Below are 18,642 nucleotides of genomic sequence, written 5' to 3'. Positions count from 1 at the left end.
TGTTTTAAACAAAAGTACAGAAATCACCTTCAGGCCCTCAGGTAAGAAGGAATCAAGGAGGAAAACCAAAAAGGCAGAAACCTAACTATTGCAAGCTCTCTTCTGTCTGCCCAAACAGTGAGCACCTGTTGTTTATTTGAATGCCGATGTTTGAACTTGCCAATGTTTTTATAAAACTCATGCTAAGACTTGATGGCACATTTTAGTGTCAGAGTAAATTCTGGGAAGTAGACTTTGTTATGATTGGAGCTGTACAGGTGTGGTTTGCTTTTCGAAGCATTCTGTCTAGCACCTCGCATGTCGGTACTTCATATTTACATGTTAAAAATCTGTTGCCATGTACCTAGGCTAAATTCAGACTGATATCCATGAATGCACAAGGATGGATGGAATTGATTTTAAATCAGTGAGCCAAATTGCAGGAATGTAAACTAAATATAAGCTGTCATCCTGCAGAGTTGGCTCAAGAAAACCAGGTCCTTAAGAAACAGTGTGTGACTTCAGTGGGTCTTCTGGTGAATAAATAAGCTACTGCTGATTACATATGCCTTTACCATATACCGGACAGTAAAGGGGAGAGACAACTGATGCTCTTACAAATAAAAACAGCTACTATCAGAAAAGGTGAGATATCCTGGCAAGTCAGTGTCCATTCTGCATCCTCACATAGAGCATAAATAGCAGTAGTTTGCTAATAATAATAGTTTGTGTGTATTGAGCAATTACTGTGTGCCAAGAAGTTTACAATGATTATCTGGTAGAATCCTCAAAACATACCTGTGATATTAGTACTATTAGTGTCATCATTTTACATATAAGATACCTTATAAGGGTGTCCAAGGTCACAGAGTCCTCCAACGATAGAGCTGGATTTTGAATGCAGATATGTCTAACCTGGAGCCAACACTCTCAACCACTAGGGTAGGTGAAATATCTAGAACATCTCCTGGCTTTTGCTGAATAGTAATAAATGTATAATCTGTAGTGCCTTTGTTTTTTCTGTACATATCACCTGCACTTATCCATACCAGAGTCCTGACAGCTGGGTGAAAATATTTAGTCATTTAGTGAGTGTCACCAAAGCCGATTTCTAGGTCCTCTTGACTCTGTATCCATGGTCATGCCTATATTTCACTCTGTGTCTTAGTCTGTTCAGGCTGCTATAACAAAATACCACAGACTGGGCAGCTTATAAACAACAGAATTTTTTTCTCATAGTGCTGGAAGCTGGATAGTCCAAGATCAAGATACCAACATGGCTGGGTGAGAGCCCTCTCCTTGGTTCATAGGCAACAACTTCTCACTGTGTCTTCACTTGGTGAAAAGAGCTGTAGAACTCTCTGGAGCCTCTCTTATTAGACACTAATCTCATTCACGAAAGTTCCACCTCATAACGTGAGCACCTCCCAAAGTCCCCATCTGCTAAATACCATCACCTTTAGGATTAGGATTTGAACATAAGAATTTTGGCGAGACACAAACATTCAGACCACAGCACTCCTTAACAGACCTAACCAATGCTTGTAACAATTCTGGCAATTTAGAGTAATAATTAATATGATCTTCTGCCCTTTCTTCATTCCAACTGGAGCACACTGTAACTCACACTTTCTTACTCATATAAAGCAAGGTATATTCTCTTTGGTCTGGAACATTCACACTGCTTGCTGACTTTTCAGAATTTCAGAATCAAACACCTCTACTCTATCCTTTCTAACAAAAGCAAGTTAAAAGTATTCAATTTAAGTAGTTTAAAGATAATACTGACTTTCAGATGGATTGCCATGCTCTTTGAGGGCCAGGAAAATGTCAGAGAAATCCTTTGTGCCCTAGTCCCCTTCCCCAAGTTTGATTAGATAAAAGCAGAGGCAACTGCCCTTTCAGTTACTATTCCCACCGTAGCCTCTTGAGATATTCTTCAAACGCTCTGTTGTTATATCTAAAATAGTTACCACTTCTGCTAACCAATAATTCATTTTAACTACATGGACTAAATACTAAACGACTGTCTTGAGGGTCTAAGAGCAAACTACTAGGTCGGGCTCAACCAATTCCAATTTATTTTTCCAAAGGTCACAAGATTTTTCAACCAATAATAAAAACAAAGCTGCCAATGTGGTTCTATGGCAGTGACAAAGAGCATGGTGATTTAGGAAAATAAGGAAAATTAGTATTTCTGAACGGCCAAGGTATAGCCAGGTATGGAGGGAGGGGAACGAAAGGGGCAGATCATGAAGGGCCTTATGTGCCAAGATTTCGGATTTTAATATTCAAAATAAATTTACAGAGAGGTCAAAAGATAAAAAGATTTTTTTAATTCAAGAAAAAATAAAATCAGTAAATTTTCAGAGTGCCAGTTCGGCTTCAGGGTAGCATTTGAAGCATGGAATACACAACAGTTACCGTGACAGGAATGATTCCTGCCCTCATGGAGCTTAGTGTCTCACAGACAAGGCATACAATAATCCCCAAAGGGGAGGCATTTGAAGAGTTTCACATAGGTAAGTCATGGTATCAGTTTTATTCTAATTTTTCAAAAATCAGCTCTCCAAGCCTATTTTTTTTTTCTTGGATGGAGAAGTGAAGATGCATGATAAGCTTCTAACAAAACTTCTGGATGTTAGGAAGCAGAATCAAAAATCATCTTTCCCTGTACTTGTGACACACAAACAAGAGGTGGCTGGTGGCAGTGACCCTGTGGGAGGTGTTTGCACGCCATACACCAAGCTCTTCCAGGTTTGGGTCAGCCTGGAAGAGTTGGGTCAGCCTCCTACGGGGAGCCATGAAGTCCTTGGGCTCTTTGTTTAGAAACAAATGCAACAGAATCTACAGAATATTTGCCTATATAAAACAGTGGCTTTCAGAGGTTTTAAACTTTTTCTAAATGCTGACATTGGGGGATGCTTTGGAACTACTTCTAAAACCAGTTTTGAAATACAAAATAAAATCAGGACAATTATTTTAAGATTGTATATTATTTCAGTGATTCTCAAAATGCGGTCCCTAGACTAGCAACAGCAGTATCACCTGGAAACTTGTTAGAAATGCCAGTTTTTAGGTCCTTCCCCAGACCGACTGAATCAGAACCTCTGACGGTGAGACCACCTACCCTCCAGGTGATTCTGATGCTACTGATCTTGGAATCACACTTTGAGAATCACTGCTATTTGACCAAATCAGTATTATTCAGTTTAATCATTTTTTTCATCGGATCCTCTAACCATCCTTAAATGACTGGATAGGTTCTAGAAAACCACCCTCAGAAGATGAAATGCCCTCATCACTGAGGTTTTCCAAGGAAATATGCTGAAGGACGTTAAGGTAACTATAAAAACAAAACCACGACAAAAAAGTGCAAGAACAGCACAAGATTCTATAACAAGGTTGTTGAGAAGGAGATAACACTTCTTTGAATAAATATATACTCAATCTGCCTGACAACATACTTATGGAGAAATCTGTTACCTTATAATTCAAACTTAACAGAATTGAAGTCATATTTCTCTCTTCTGACTTATTTTCTGTCATCTCTCCATGATATGTGTACTAATCAAGCCATCAACTGGAGCATGTAAGCACCCGGAATGTTCCATGTTGCACTTCATCGTTGGGCCTAAGAACACTCTTTCACCCCCATTATCTTATCAGTTTACCTCCTTAATAACGTTGCTAATCACAGAACCTGATAGGCACACATTCCTCGAGTGCTTCACCAGCTGGTGGGTGACATTTCTGTCTTCCACAGCACAGGGGGCCTCCAGTGGGGAGTATTACAGGTTTGCATGGCTGTAACTTGAAGAGAGGAGTGCTGGCTCTTGTAGGCTTTAATTTGCCAATTCTGTTAAAATGCTCTTTTACTAGTGAAGAAACTCATAAGCATTTTTTTTTACTACCAAATATAAATTTATATTTTCTCTGTAGAAAGGTGAAATAGTTTTTAAAAAAATTTTTATTGAAATATAGTTGATTTACAACGTTGGGTTAGTTTCAAATGTACAGCAAAGTGATTCAATTATACATGTAAATCTATAGATTCTTTTTTTACATTCTCTCCCCTTATAGGTTATGACAAGATACTAAGTATAGTTCTCTGTGCTATACAGTAGGTCCTTGCTGGTTATCTATTTTATATATAGTAGTGAGTATATTTTAATCCCACACTCTTAATTTATCCCTCCCCCACCCCTTTGATAACCATAAGTTTGTTTTCTATGTCAGTGAGTCTGTTTCTGTTTTGTAAATAAATTCATTTGTATTATTTGTTTAGATTCTACATATAAGCAATATCATATGATATTTGGCTTTCTCTGTCTAGGTTACTTCACTTAGTATGATAATCTCTAGGTCCATCCATGTTGCTGCAAATCTGAGTAGTACTCCACTGGGTATATATACCACATCTTCTTTATCCATTCATCTATCAGTGGACACTTAGGTTGCTTTCATATCTTGGCAATTGTAAACAGTGCTGCTATGAACATTGGGTCACATGTATCTTTTCAAAATATGTTTTTCTCCAGAAACTCATAGGCATTTGTAGAATGATAATTTTTTTTAAAGAAATGACTGACTTATTTTGAAATCCATTTTTAGGTACATTGCTCCTGTTTTCAGACACACAAATTCAGGATAATACAAAGGAAGACAGTGGTGGTTTTACTAAATGAGTGAATTCATGGCAACATTATATAGTCAAAGGGGTTTCTGTCTTAACACAAGTGGTTAGAATTCTAAATAGCTCTAAAGCTCTCTTTCTGTTGATTTATATTCAGACCAAAAAACCCCCAAAAACAAGAAAACAAAACAAAAAAAACCCCTACTCTTTAAACCAGGGAAGAACAGCATGTAGACAGATTATACAGATATCTTAGCTGCTGTGTCAGCAGTTTTCCATACTCAGATTAACAGACAAAGAGACTCTCTCCTGACATCTGTGTTTATGCGCAGCAAGACAGACAGACAAAGACAATCCCACTAACTAGCATGAGTTGTATGTACATTTCGTATCACTTATTACCAAATGGATTATTGCCGCCCTCAGAAAAATGCAAAAGCTTTTTTCTTTAATGGAACGAAAGTCTGGACACGCTTAATAAACTCCTTTTGAAATGAAGAAGTGATGTATTTTATAGCATGTCTTTTAGACTTTATTTCAATTATTTCTTTTTAAATGTCCTACTCTCTGGTGTCTAGGTGCCAGGGGAGACATTTACCATGACCTCTCACTTACCCTTCGTTAAATTCTAGTAGATGGTAGAAGAGTGTGCAAGACACAGAGCTTTAATTGGTAAAAGAGAATCAGACCTCTTTCCCCTCCTTCCAACAGTCAAAGTGTTTTCTCATTAGGAAATCAGAAGGGTAGGCCTCTCACATCAGACATGCTTTATTGCTGGTAAAATCCACAGTACTTGTTCTACTTTCTCTCATCCTGCAAATGAAAAAAAAAAAAAATTGCCAAAGAGAATAGGATGACAGCTACAAAGCAGTTCAGGAAAAGTCTGTCTGCCAGGGCTGAGACAGATTTCTAGGACACTGCATTGTTCCTTCCCATCCTAGGAAAATGTAGAAGGCCACAGTTATTCCACAGGGAAACACTAAGTTACCAGCTCAAATAACCTGGGTTTCATGCCAAGCCTGCCCCCCATTTAGATATTGATAATATATATATTTAAAAGAGCTCTTTGGCAACAATAACCAGATGACTTGGAGGAATCTGGTTGTCTTTAGATGTAGCCTAGCAAGAAACCCACTAGGGTTAATTTTACTTTCAAACTTCAGTCAGGAAGTATTGAGTATCTGGGTTCCTGTGTTAAGAAAGAGCCTGAGCTTCATTAAGCTAGGAGGAATGAAGGACATTTTGATTGAGATGTCTGTCTTGGATGGGAGAAGGGGAGGGTGGTCTTGGACCAGAGGTTCCCATTCCGTACGGGAAGAGAGGATTGTATCCAAGTGCCACACAGGTGTCCAATGAGCATCTCAAACTCATCCTTCCCATTGCCGAAGTTCTCATCCTCTCTCCACCCCCCTCTGCCTCACACACTCTTCCCTATACCAGCTGAAGACAGCCTCATCCTTCCGGCTGTTCAGGCCAAAGACCTTAAAGGCATCTCTGGCCCCTCTCTTCCTTCCACCCCTTTCATCCAGACTCTCAGGATATCCAGTTGACTCAACCTTCAAAATAAACTCAGGGTCCACTGATATCACTCTGGTAGTAACTACCACCATCTCTTCTAGGAAACCTAGACGTTCCACCCATCCCACGCACACGTGCAGTCTATTTGCAACATAAAAATCAAAGTGAATCTTTTAAAAACTTAAGTCAGATTATGTCATATGCTTTGTCCTTCTGTCTGTGGCAGCCTTTGCACGGGCTGTTCCCTAATCTGCTCCAGGAATGTGCAAGGAAATACCCTTTGCTCCTTCAGGTCTTTTTCAAATTTCACTCTCTCAATCAGGCTTACTCTGGCCTCATGACAATTGTCCTCAGTACTCCTAAATCCTCTTTAACCTGATCTATTCTTCAATGGTATTTATATATTAACACACCATGTCATTTACTTATCCATTACAGTTTTTTGTTTGTTGCCTTTCTTCTTTCACTAGAATATATACTTCACAGTTACTGGGATTTGGGGCTATTGTGTTTACTAATGGATCCCAAGTGCCTGGAATAGTGCCTAGCATATATTAAGCTTTTAATAAATATCATTGAGTGAATAAATTATGTGCACATGTGAATGTGGAGGACTATATTCAAGTGTTACTATGGATATTAAAACTCTGAAAACAAAACATGGAATACACACACACACACATAGAGAAATCTAGATTTTCATGATAATTATTTTTTAGGTGTTTCTCCCTACTCAGTTTATGAAACTATGCATGGAGAAATGAAACCTTAATAGGCTTTTATGGAATGATCTATGTAAGTACTTAAAATGGCAAAAAGAAAGAGATTACATTAAACCCTTGAATTTCTACAGCTGTCTAAGATGAATTCTTCTCCTTGTTAGGAGTTTATTAAATGATGAGTCAATTTCCTTTTTTTCTATAAAGCTTTCTCTCAAATTTTTGTCGTGGCATATGTTTTTAATCCACAGTTACAATAATATGGTTATTAAATTAAATGAGTGCATTTAGCATAATTATCTTAAGTTGATGAAAACTGTATTTTCAGCCACTTGGTTCCAAACTGCATTCTTTATTCAATTTCATGTTGATGATCAAATTCCTCTTTGCTGTGAGCAAAAGCTCTTGATCTATCCATCTTCTAGCTCTACAGAACTTGCTGGCAGACTCTAGGAAAAAGCTACTAAAAAAGAAAGAGTCTCATTTAAAAGTAGCTAAACTGTATTGTGTTAGATGATTATGGTGTTTTTTAGTACCCACCCTGGAAACAGCCTTTCTAAAACCATGTTATTTTCGTGGAATGTGCCAGTGATGCAATTAAACATAGCGAGCAGAGAACTGAACGGTCGGGAGACCTTTGTAACACACTGGAAAAGTTGTAGCGAGGTTAAACTCCCAAATCCAGCCATCACTCTAGACCAAGCAACACATTTCAAAGGTAAGACACTTTCCCCACGGAAAAAGAAAGGTGCAGCCTCCTTTGTCTTTAGCGAGCGCCCCCTTGTGGCCGTGCTGTGAATAGCCACTTGGACCGTGGTTCTGGTGGATTAGAACTTGCTCAAGGTCCAATAGCAATACCTGCACCTAATTGGTCATGAGCTCCTCCACGCAGGGTAACCTGAGTGCGGGGAAAACTTAATTTACATAATCAGTAAATTTTAATCACAATTTTTAACAATAATGTGTGCCCATCCCACAGCTAATTATAATAGCTTTTAAGAGACCAGGGTCTGGATGCATGCTTCTCCCGCAGCTACCAGTCATTTGAAGTGAGGATAGGAATCACACCTGTCTCAGAGAATGATGTGAGGATTAAATGTGAAGCACTCAGCACAGTGCAGGATGTGTCAATGCTTAACAAATGTTCACTGTTAATATTATCTCATTCTTACATCCAGCTTGTAAGAAAAGTGCCTTCTTAGAAAACCCTCTGGACTGACACCTACTCATCAAAAAAACAGAAAGTTTCAGACTGACTGAAATTCGTGGAGAACAGGCTCCTGATACAGAAACAAGAAAAATGCTTTTACTTTGGGGTAAAATCCAGTAAAATTTTCTGCAAATGAAATCTGATCTGGATCAGGTAAAGTTGCTGGAGCCCCAAAGACAGTAAAAGTCTATAACATCAGCTGGTGCTATCAAAAATCTATGCATCAGATCACAGGGTGATATATTGCTCTTTTATCTCACTTAAATTTATTAGGCACTTAAAAAATCATAACTAAATATCCAGACCTACTTAACAATTTCATTTGCTTTATTTTAAGATTATACTAATTATACTGATTTAAATCAAGTCTGCTGCTTTGTTTGCTGAACTAATAAAAATCTCTCTGGACTCCAGGCATGATAAGAAAATAAAGGCTACATATCAATGTTGGAATGAGCACCTAGGTACCAGAAGATTAATATCTTCCAATTCCTGGCATATCAAATTGTTCACAACTCTGTTGTCTTTTTTTATAATTCCTTAAAGCCTTAAACATGTTTAATAGCTGAGAATAATACATGTGATGGATTGAAATAGTTCAAATGTGCATTTCTCACTTTATAGCCAGCAATCCTGCTGTGTTCAATTCACCAAACTTTTACGACAGAATACTATGCACTAAGCTCTATGCTAAAGGGACAGCTGGGAACACAGAGATGAATAGGAGATGGTCCCTGCCTTCAAGGAGATGAAAGAAACATGCAAAGATATCATTAAAATTGCAAGTGGCATATGCAGTCAGAGAAATATTTGCAAGGTGCATAAGCTGTAAAATGGTTGGGTGAGAAGGAGCACACATTTGGGCAGAAGAAAGGTGGTTCGTGGGAAGAATAAAACAATTTTAGAACGATAAAGGGAAAAGAAAGAGCTTTCTAGGAAATGAGACTAACACGTGGGGAAGTGCAGGTACATTCAGAAATCCTGCATGTTCCGTTCAGCTATGACATAGCTTGGTGTTTTTGCCATTATCATACCTTTGGATTTTGGCCTAACTGAAATCATTCTTTTGATTCTTAGTTCTGGAGTTTTTCCAGAATATCGCTTCATTAAGTCCTGTTACTTTATATCCAAAATAAAGCATAAACAGATTCTAATGTTCAACCCCAAACAGTCCAAAAACAAATAAACACATCACTATTGCACAATATTGCCCAAGTCCTTTAAATTTGAATAGTCATTTGTTCTGTTTTTCTCTGATAAATACTATGAAATTTGGACTTTTTAATAAGCTTTTTTTCTATATCGCCCATTCTACATCCACATAGAATTCTACATTGAATTCATCCCACTGAATACTGAATGAGTCCAGTGGTTGTGGGCAAAGGAATAGGATATTCTGGATGGGGAAAGCAGTTTGCCATGCTTTCCATGCTTTGCCATTAATTTTCTCTCTAAATTAATCCTCTTATCTTCAGGGCAAGTCCATAGGACCTGAACTTCACTTTTATAGAAAGAGAAGATAAAAATAAAGGAAAGGAGGGAGGGGGGGAGGGAGGGAAGGAAGAAGGAGAGTAGGATAGGCTAATATGAAGTTTGGACCCCCAAAAGAGCTCTTTTACAAGGAGAGTTGTGAAATAGGGGAACGTTAGCACTTCAGATACCCTAAATGGCAAGGTGTAAAAAAAGAACTCTCCCCACGAGTCCTCAGAACTCGGTTTGACCCTGTGGCTGACAAAAAACTAGAGTAAATGTAGCATACTTGTATACCCCACAAGGCTTTACAGCTTTGGAAGAACAAGGAATTAATACCTGACTGAAAAGATCAACAGTCCCAAGGATGTCAAAAGCTGCAAGGATGATAAATATTCCTGAAATGCCTCATGGGCAACAGATAAATACAGGTTGGAAGCAACAAAGATGTACTGCTGAAGGTGAATGGATAAACTGTGGTACCTCTAGGCTATGGAACTTTATTCAGTTTTAAAAACAAATGGGCTATTAAGCCATGAAAAGGCATGTAGAAACCTTAAATGCATGTAAACAAGTGAAAGAAGACAATCTGAAAGGCTACACACTGTAATTCCAACTATATGACATTCTGGAAAAGACAAAACTATATAGAGAGTAGAAAGATCACTGATTATGAGGGAGTGGGGTGGAGATGAATAGGCAAAGCACACAGAATATTTAAGGCAGTGAAAATATTCTGTATGATATTACAATGATGGATGGATGTCATTATACATTTGTCCAAACCCATGGAATGTACAGCACCAAGAGTGAATCCTGATGTAAACTATGGACTTTGGTTGGTTATGATGCTTTAATGCAGGTTCATCCTTGGTAAAAACTGTACCACTCTGACATATAAACAATGGACTATTATACTCAGCAATAAAAAGGAACAACATTGTGTCATTTGCAGAGATGTGGATGGACCTAGAGACTGTCATACAGAGTGAAGTAAGTCAGAAAGACAAAAACAAATATGGTATATTAATGAGTATATGTGGAATCTAGAAAAATGGTATAGATGAACTTATTTACAAAGCAGAAATAGAGACACCGACATAGAGAACAAATGTATGGATACCAAGGAGGGAAGGGAGGGGGTAGGATGGATTGGGATATTGGGATTGACATATATACTCTACTATGTATAAAACAGATAACCAATGAGAACCTACTGTATAGCACAGGGAACTCTACTCAGTGCGCTGTGGTGACCTAAGTGTGAAGGAAACCCCAAAAAGAGGGGATTATATGTATATGTATAGCTGATTCACTTTGCTGTACAGCAGAAACTAACACACATTGTAAAGCAACTGTACTCCATTTTTTTAAAAAAAGTACCACTCTGATGAGTGATGTTGATAGTTGGGAAGGTTATGTATGTGTGTGGGCAATGGGTAAATGGGAAATCTCTGTTCCTCCCTTTCAATTTATTGTAAACCTAAAACTGCTTTAAAAATATCAAATCCTAAAAAGTAGGCTGGAGACAGAAAATATAAGGGAACAATTTTCAAGAACATGTGAGTACTTCGCTCCTGGTCATACAGATAGTAAATAGCAGAGCTAAGTTGGAAACTAGTCTATTTTACCTCAAAGCCTCTCCATAGTTTCATAAGATAAGGAAGTTCAGTTGTTACTTAGTTTGCACTTTAAAGTGGAGTCCAAAGAAATGAGGCCTCCATTTCCCAAAACAATAGGGAAGAGAATATTCTCAGTTCTTCTCCAGACCCCCAAATTAAGTTTGCCAGATGTAGCAAATGAAAATACAGATGCCCAGTTAAGTTTGAATTTCATATAAGGAACAAATATTTTTTAGTTTAAATAGGTACCAAATATTTTACACTAAATACTTATTTGTTGTTCATCTGAAATGCAAATTTAACTCAGTCCTGTGTTTTATCTAGCCAACCATATTCAGTACACTACATTGTGGCACTCTTAGCATTAGTTTGTATTAAACAAATTAAAAATGAAGAAAACTCAAGAGTCAGTATTCTAGTGCATATGATTATTTCCTCAAAACATTAGAGAATTTAATAGTGTCTGGCCTTACATTTAGGTCTTTAATCCGTTTTGAGTTTATTTTTGTGTCTGGTGGTAGGGAATGTTCTAATTTCATACTTTTACATGTACCTGTCCAGTTTTCCCAGCACCACTTATTGAAGAAGCTGTCTTTTCTCCATTGTATATATTCTTGCCTCCTTTACCAAAGATAAGGTGACCATATGTGCGTGGGTTTATCTCTGAGCTTTCTATCCTGTTCCATTGATCTATATTTCTGTTTTTGTGCCAGTACACAGACCTACTAGAGAATGGACTTGAGGATATGGAGAGAGGGAAGGGTAAGCTGTGACAAAGTGAGAGAGTGGCATGGACATATATACACTACCAAACGTAAAATAAATAGCTAGTGAGAAGCAGCCGCATAGCACAAGGAGATCAGCTGGGTGGTTTGTGACCACCTAGAGAGGTGGGAGGGAGGGAGATGCAAGAGGGAAGAGATATGAGGACATATGTATATGTATAACTGATTCACTTTGTTATAAAACAGAAACTAACATACCATTGTAAAGCAATTATACTCCAATAAAGATGTTAAAAAAACAAAAGCATTAGAGAAAAGCTATGTGCTCTATGCTGTTTTCACTGAAGCAGCTAGCAAATATGCTCAGAATTTTCTCTGAATTGTTGAGTAGATCTGCAAAACAACAAATACTGACAAAAAGCCTTCAGGGAAGCTTTAGTTATCCTGTGTACCTCATTGTCAGCGATTCTGGGGATTCTCTAGCATGTGATTCACTCTGGAAACAAAAACAAGAGGAATAATTTGTGTTTACAGAGACTGGTGTCTGTCAACTCATACCTAGCTACCATTGTCACTTTATTCCCACACGGAAACCCAGTTCCTTTTTAACATACTGGACAAAAGATGAAATCATCTAACTGACACTATAGCAACAGGGAAACTTCATGCTTTTGGAATGTAAAATTACTAAATTTGATACGTAATTAAGAAATTGGGGTTCACATTGACTTCCTAAAATTTAAGAATGTCTAATGTACTTAGAACCCTAATTTAGATCCCATGCAGTCAGCCTCTTTATTTGCCTGCAGTTTTGGGGTCTGAACACACTTAAGGAAGAGTTGAGTCATTCCAGAACCACGACAACATCTGCCGTGAGTGTGAGTTCCCTGGTATGCGATTGTAAAGCTGCATTCCCTACTTGAATTTGCTTTATGATCATGTGCAAGTTCTGTGGCCTCTCTGTACCAGACTGTCTGGTATGAAGCCTGACTAGGCCATGCCATGTTTGTGTGACCAAAGCAAATGTTGGTTCTACCTCACCAGGATTTTTGGGAGGCTCCACAGAACACGTAGAAGAGTGCTAAGCACTTAGTAATTCTCAACACATGTTATTTATTTAATTTTTTAAGCAACCGTAGTCCTATTACGTACACTATTGTACAAAGATAAATGCCAGTCATTGGCATAGCAGCATATGAAACAAGTCTGGATCTCAGTGTCCTTAAAGATGAGATGAGGAAATCTGAGAAACCATCATTCAATAGTGATATGTAAAATACTCTATGATAATTACCTACAAGTGGTACTGATCACTGTTACAAGGCGCCTTTGGCAGATGTTTCAGATGGCCAAAAACAAAAGGAAAAATAATTCAGCCGTCCCTTTTGGGTAGTAAAGTCAAATTTGCCCATTCACTGACTATGCTTCTGTCCAAGTCCTCCGGTATCTAATCATTCTCCATTATATTATCATCTGTGAGAGCCCAAATTGATGTAGAAGGGGTTATACAGGAAAATCCCTAAACCTGAAAGAAAAGGAAAACTCCAAGAGGCATAATCCCTTGTTCACGTTCAGTCAGCAAGTTGGTGGCTGTGATAAGCATCACCCCAAATAGCCCTTATTGATCTCTGCCTCCTGGTATTCATACCCTTACATGAGCCCCTCTTGTGGTGTGGGCTGGACTTAGTGATTTGCTTCTATGAATTTAGTAAGCAGGAGTGATGGTGTGTGACTCTGAGATGTAGGTCATAACAGGCAGCATTTCCTCTCTCAATCTCTGTCAATCTCTCTCTCTCTCTCTCCCTCTCTCTGGTCTCTGTCTCTCCCCACAATCACTCTGTTGGAAGCCAGCTTCCAAGTCACGAGCTGCCAAATAGAGAGGCTCACTTGGCAAGGAAGTGAAGTCTTCTGCCAACAGCCATGTGAGTGAGTTTGAGGGTAGAATCTCCATCCACAGTCAAGTCTTTGTATGAATGGTGCCCTAAGCAACAGCTTGACCACAGCCTCTTGAGTGACTGAGTCAGAACCATCCAGCTAAGCTTCCAGGACCTGGCCCTTATAAACGGGTTGAGATAATAATTTGTTGTTTTAAGCTTCTCATATTTGAGCAAACATGTTCTGCATCAACAGATAAATAATAGAGACAGAGCTATTACCAGAGCATAATGTTCTTGCCGAGCAGATAGCAATTTTATCTGAGTAAAGTGTGGAATAAGCATCATTTGTTCCTAAATTTTCACAACAGACCTCAGCAATCATATAAAGGGAGTTGAAATGATTAGTTTAAGCAATGCTATTATTAGTTCAAAGTTGAAATTATTTTTTCAAATGGGCTCATTATTCAGCTATAAAGAATTGAAAGTACTATAGCATTCTTTATTTACCAACCATCCTTGGCCTCAGTTAGCATTTCTGGCTTTTTACTCTGGCTCAACCTAACCAGGGCAGATCTCAAATCCACCTCTCCTGTTTAAGGTGGATAAACATTTCTTACAATTCCTGCAGGTGATGACAACTCTTGCAGACACAGTGAGCACGGGTGGATTGGATTTTTTATATTGTGACAACAAAACCAAGAACCAAGGACTTAAAGTAAATTATATTTTTCAGACGCAACACTATTTACATAGCAATCATTTCAAGTAGTTTAATCCTGGCTTTACCCCGTGAGGAAAACATACTAAACAGTTGCTTCCAGGTCATTAAAATTATATCAGGCTTAGGTAAGCATAAAAGTGGAGGTAAAGCTCAATCCATGCTAACTCCAAGAGGCATTATTTCATAACTGTCAATTGTCTCTAGTTGCTTTTAAGTTTCTCTCTTTATCCTTAACTTTCACCATTTTAATGATAATGTGTCTTGGTGTGTTTGTCTGAATTATCTTATTTGGAACTTTCTGGGCTTCCTGGAGCGGGATGTCTGTTTCCTTCCCCAGATTAGGGAATTTTTCAGCCATTAGTTATTCAAATAATTTTACTGGCCCTTTATCTTTCTCTTCTCCTTCTGGGACCCCTATAATGTGAATGTTATTCTGCTTGATGTTTTCCCAGAGATCCTTTACAGTATCCTCACTTTTTTTTTTTTTTTTTTTGTGGGCCTCTCACTGTTGTGGCCTCTCCCGTTGCGGAGCACCGGCTCCGGACGCGCAGGCTCAGCGGCCATGGCTCACGGGCCCAGCCGCTCCGCGGCATGTGGGATCTTCCCGGACCCGGGCAGGAACCCGCGTCCACTGCATCGGCAGGCGGACTCTCAACCACTGCGCCACCAGGGAAGCCCGATTCTCACTTTTTCAAATTCTTGTTTCATTGTGCTGCTCTGTCCGGTCTGGGCGTTTTCATTGCTTTGTCTTTCAGCTCACTGATTCATGCTTCTCTTTCACCTGTTCTGCTGTTGAACCTCTCTCTTGTATTTCTGAGTTCAGTTATCATTTCTGTTTGGTACTTTCTTGTATTTTCTGTCTCTTTGTTGAGGTTGTCACTGTGTTCATCTATTCTTCTCCTGAGATCAGTGAGCATTCTTATGACCATTACTTTGAAGTCTATCAGATAGCTTATTTCTCTCTGTTTTATTAAGGTCTCTTTCTGGGATTTGTCTTGGTTTGGAACATATTCGTCTGTCTGCTCATCTTGACGTCTCCCTGTGTTTGTCTGTACGTATTGGACAAAATCGCTACCTCCCTCCGTGTTGAAAGAGCGGGCATGTATAGGAGCTGATCCCCGAGGACCACGAGCACAATCTCCTCTGGCCACCAGAGACAGGCTTTCCATGCACACCCCTTGTTCACTGTGTGTGCCCACTGGCTGTTATAGGGCCCTGCCTGCTGTTAAGGGGAGAGGGGTTTGAATGGTTTGCTAGTCCCAGCTGTGGCTTGGTTTCCGTGCAGAGTGGGCAAAGTTCAGAGAGCTGACTTGGCCTGGTGTGGGTCGGCTGCTACGCAGGGATGGCTGGGCTCAAAGCGCTTGCCCAGCCTGGTGGTGTCTCAGGAGCCGTGGGGGGTGGGTGGGACTCAGGGTGCCCATAGAGGTCTATTATGACTCAGCTGCTGTGAGGCTAGGGTGGGGCTCAGGGGACTCACCCCTCTCAGCTCTGTGTGGGGAGTGCAGGGCTCAGGGCACTTGCCCAGTCCAGCCATGGTTCAGTTTCTTCATAAGGGTGGGTGGGGCTTGTGGTGCTCACCCAGCCTGGTGTGACACGAATGCTGTGTGGGGTTGGTGGGATGCAAGATGCTCACCCAGCCCACTTATGGCACAAGGTGGGCAGAGCACGCCCTTTGGTGCTAGAAGGCTTGGGGCGGGGGCACCATCCATCATTGCCGTCACCCGCAAGTTAGGATGAGATTGTAAAAATGGTATTCATCAGTGTTTCCATCCCTGGATAAAGTTCCTGCAGGTTCCTGCCTCTCTAGCAGCTGCTTTAAAATTAGTGAATGGGTCTCCTTCACTTATGGTCTAGGTGCATTTCAGTCGGTTGCTTTTGCACTGGATCTCAGGGCCAGTGTGTTTGCGCTCGAGCACATTAAGGGCAGGAGCTCCATTTCCTACATTTCTATGATTCTCCTGGTCTTAAACCCCATTGATTTTCAAATCCACATGTTTTGGGCACTTGTCTTTCCATTCCAGCACCCAGGGGAGAGTTCTGTATTTTGGAATTTCTCCTGACTGCAGGGTCACTACATCTGGAATGGGGTCCCAGGCAGGGCTATGTATCCGCCTCTCCTACCCTTCTGGATGTGTCTTTTTTTGTCCTTTGTTGTGGAGGCACTGTTCATCTAGTTCTTGGGTCCTTTTCCGAGGAAAATTATTCTCTGTGTAGCTGTAAATTTATGTCCATGGGAGGAGGTGAGTTCAGGGTTTTCCTACTCCACCATCTTGAACCCTTCCAAATCTCAAGATTCTTAACCTAATCACATCTGCAAAGTTCCTTTTACCATGTAAGATAACATATTCACAGGTTCTAGGGATTAGGCCATTAACATCTTTGGAAGTCATTATTCAGCCTACCACATGCATGTATAGGAGCCATAAATTTATACCTCGTAACAAATTCTGTTCTCTTCCATTTTCTTCTCTTTTCTAGGGTAAAAATTTTCTTGTCCTCTTATCTTACTTTGCTTTAAATACTTGGACTTTTTATAGAAATTTCACTAAGTTCAAAGTTGTCATATTTGGATTTATCTTACATAGAAAGAGATTTGTTAAGCTGGCCCCTGGTGAGAGTATTCAACAGCATTTGTTCAATAAGCAACTTGTGATTACATTTTGTATAGCAGACAAAGTGGTCAGCCTTAGAGATACAGAATGTAAATGCTAGGATTCTCCATCTCCTGGAGCCTTATCAGGCTCAGAGCACCAAGGAGAACATCTGAGAGAACAAGAAGAATCATTAGATGAAGATGATGATCACAAATGTAATAACAATAAAAATACACACTTATATGGCATCTTCTATGTGTCGGGCACTATTCTATGTGCTTATGTGTTAATTTATTTAATAGAAAAGATGATAATCCTGAAACTGTGAATTTAATTCTCTGAAGCTACCCATCTGGACATCTTGTAGACTTTATTACAGACTGTCTTTGCGTAGTAATACCTCTACCTCATGACATGGATAGCCTGGAATTTTCCATGTCTTTAAAAGTAAGTTGTGCAATTTTAGCAATAGACCTGATTCCTAAACATCTTGAGTTTTTAAAACTACACTCATTCCTCTCTATTTACATGCAGTGCTAGTAAGTTCAAGGAAAGGATAATCCTTAGATAACAAATTAGAGGACCACTGCTGCTTCATAAGGAAAACTATTATTGTTTTTCCCCGATGGGACATCTAAAAAAAAGTTTTCCCTTTATTTCCCCTAAAAATTCTTAAAAGTCGACCTTAAAAAGCCAGTTTGAATGACTCCTTATCTATGCAACTAGAATCTTGGGATTTAGCTGTCTTTTACTAACTAGCTATTGTGATCTTGGATGAGTAACCACTGTGGGTTTGACTCTCTTCATTGGAAATATCAAAATGGTCTCTTTTAGCTCTAAATCAGTCATTGGCCTATTTCTTGCTACTGCCTATTTAATCTGGCTGAGAATTTCAAGTTAAAGCTCGTTCTTAAACACTATACCTGATTTAACTTCTAGCTCAGTGTTTTTCTGAGGGTTTTCACTGGTATAGAAAAAAAGAATATTTCTGAGTTATGAAATGCCATGAGAATCATCTATATCAAATCAATGAGTACACAACTGTATGGCTCCTACTGATGAGTCAACATTTCAAACTCGCCATGATTGCTCTTGTTTAATGTGGCTTCCCTGTATCACTGCTTTCTGAATATAATAACATCATCATCATTAATTATAATTACACCTAATCTGCCAGCTGTTGATTATTTTTCCTCCTTCATTCTTGACTTTTTATATTTTGGATTTTTTTCCTTCTTAAATTAACCTTCCCATCTGCAGTATATTTAAAACTTATAATTGCGTTCTTATTGCAAAAAGTCTCTACAGGCCCCGCTTTCAAAGAGACACATGTAAGACGAAAGAAAATCAAAATCTCATGTTTTTACTACTTGAATCTCATTGTAGCACTTCCACTTCTGTTCAAGCCAACCAGTCCTTAAGGCATTTCTATCTCTCTCATCCCAATAAAGCCATACAAAAGGAATCGCCTCTTTAGTCATCTGGCTGTGCTTCATAAACTTTTTACAAAAGATCATGCTCTAATCTGCTATCACTAAGGTAACTACATAACATTACTGTGGATGAGAATC

The sequence above is a fragment of the Kogia breviceps genome, chromosome 5 (genome assembly GCF_026419965.1).
Source record: "Kogia breviceps isolate mKogBre1 chromosome 5, mKogBre1 haplotype 1, whole genome shotgun sequence".
In the NCBI taxonomy this organism is placed as follows: Eukaryota; Metazoa; Chordata; class Mammalia; order Artiodactyla; family Physeteridae; genus Kogia; species Kogia breviceps.
Note: the sequence above shows the minus strand (reverse complement) of the source record.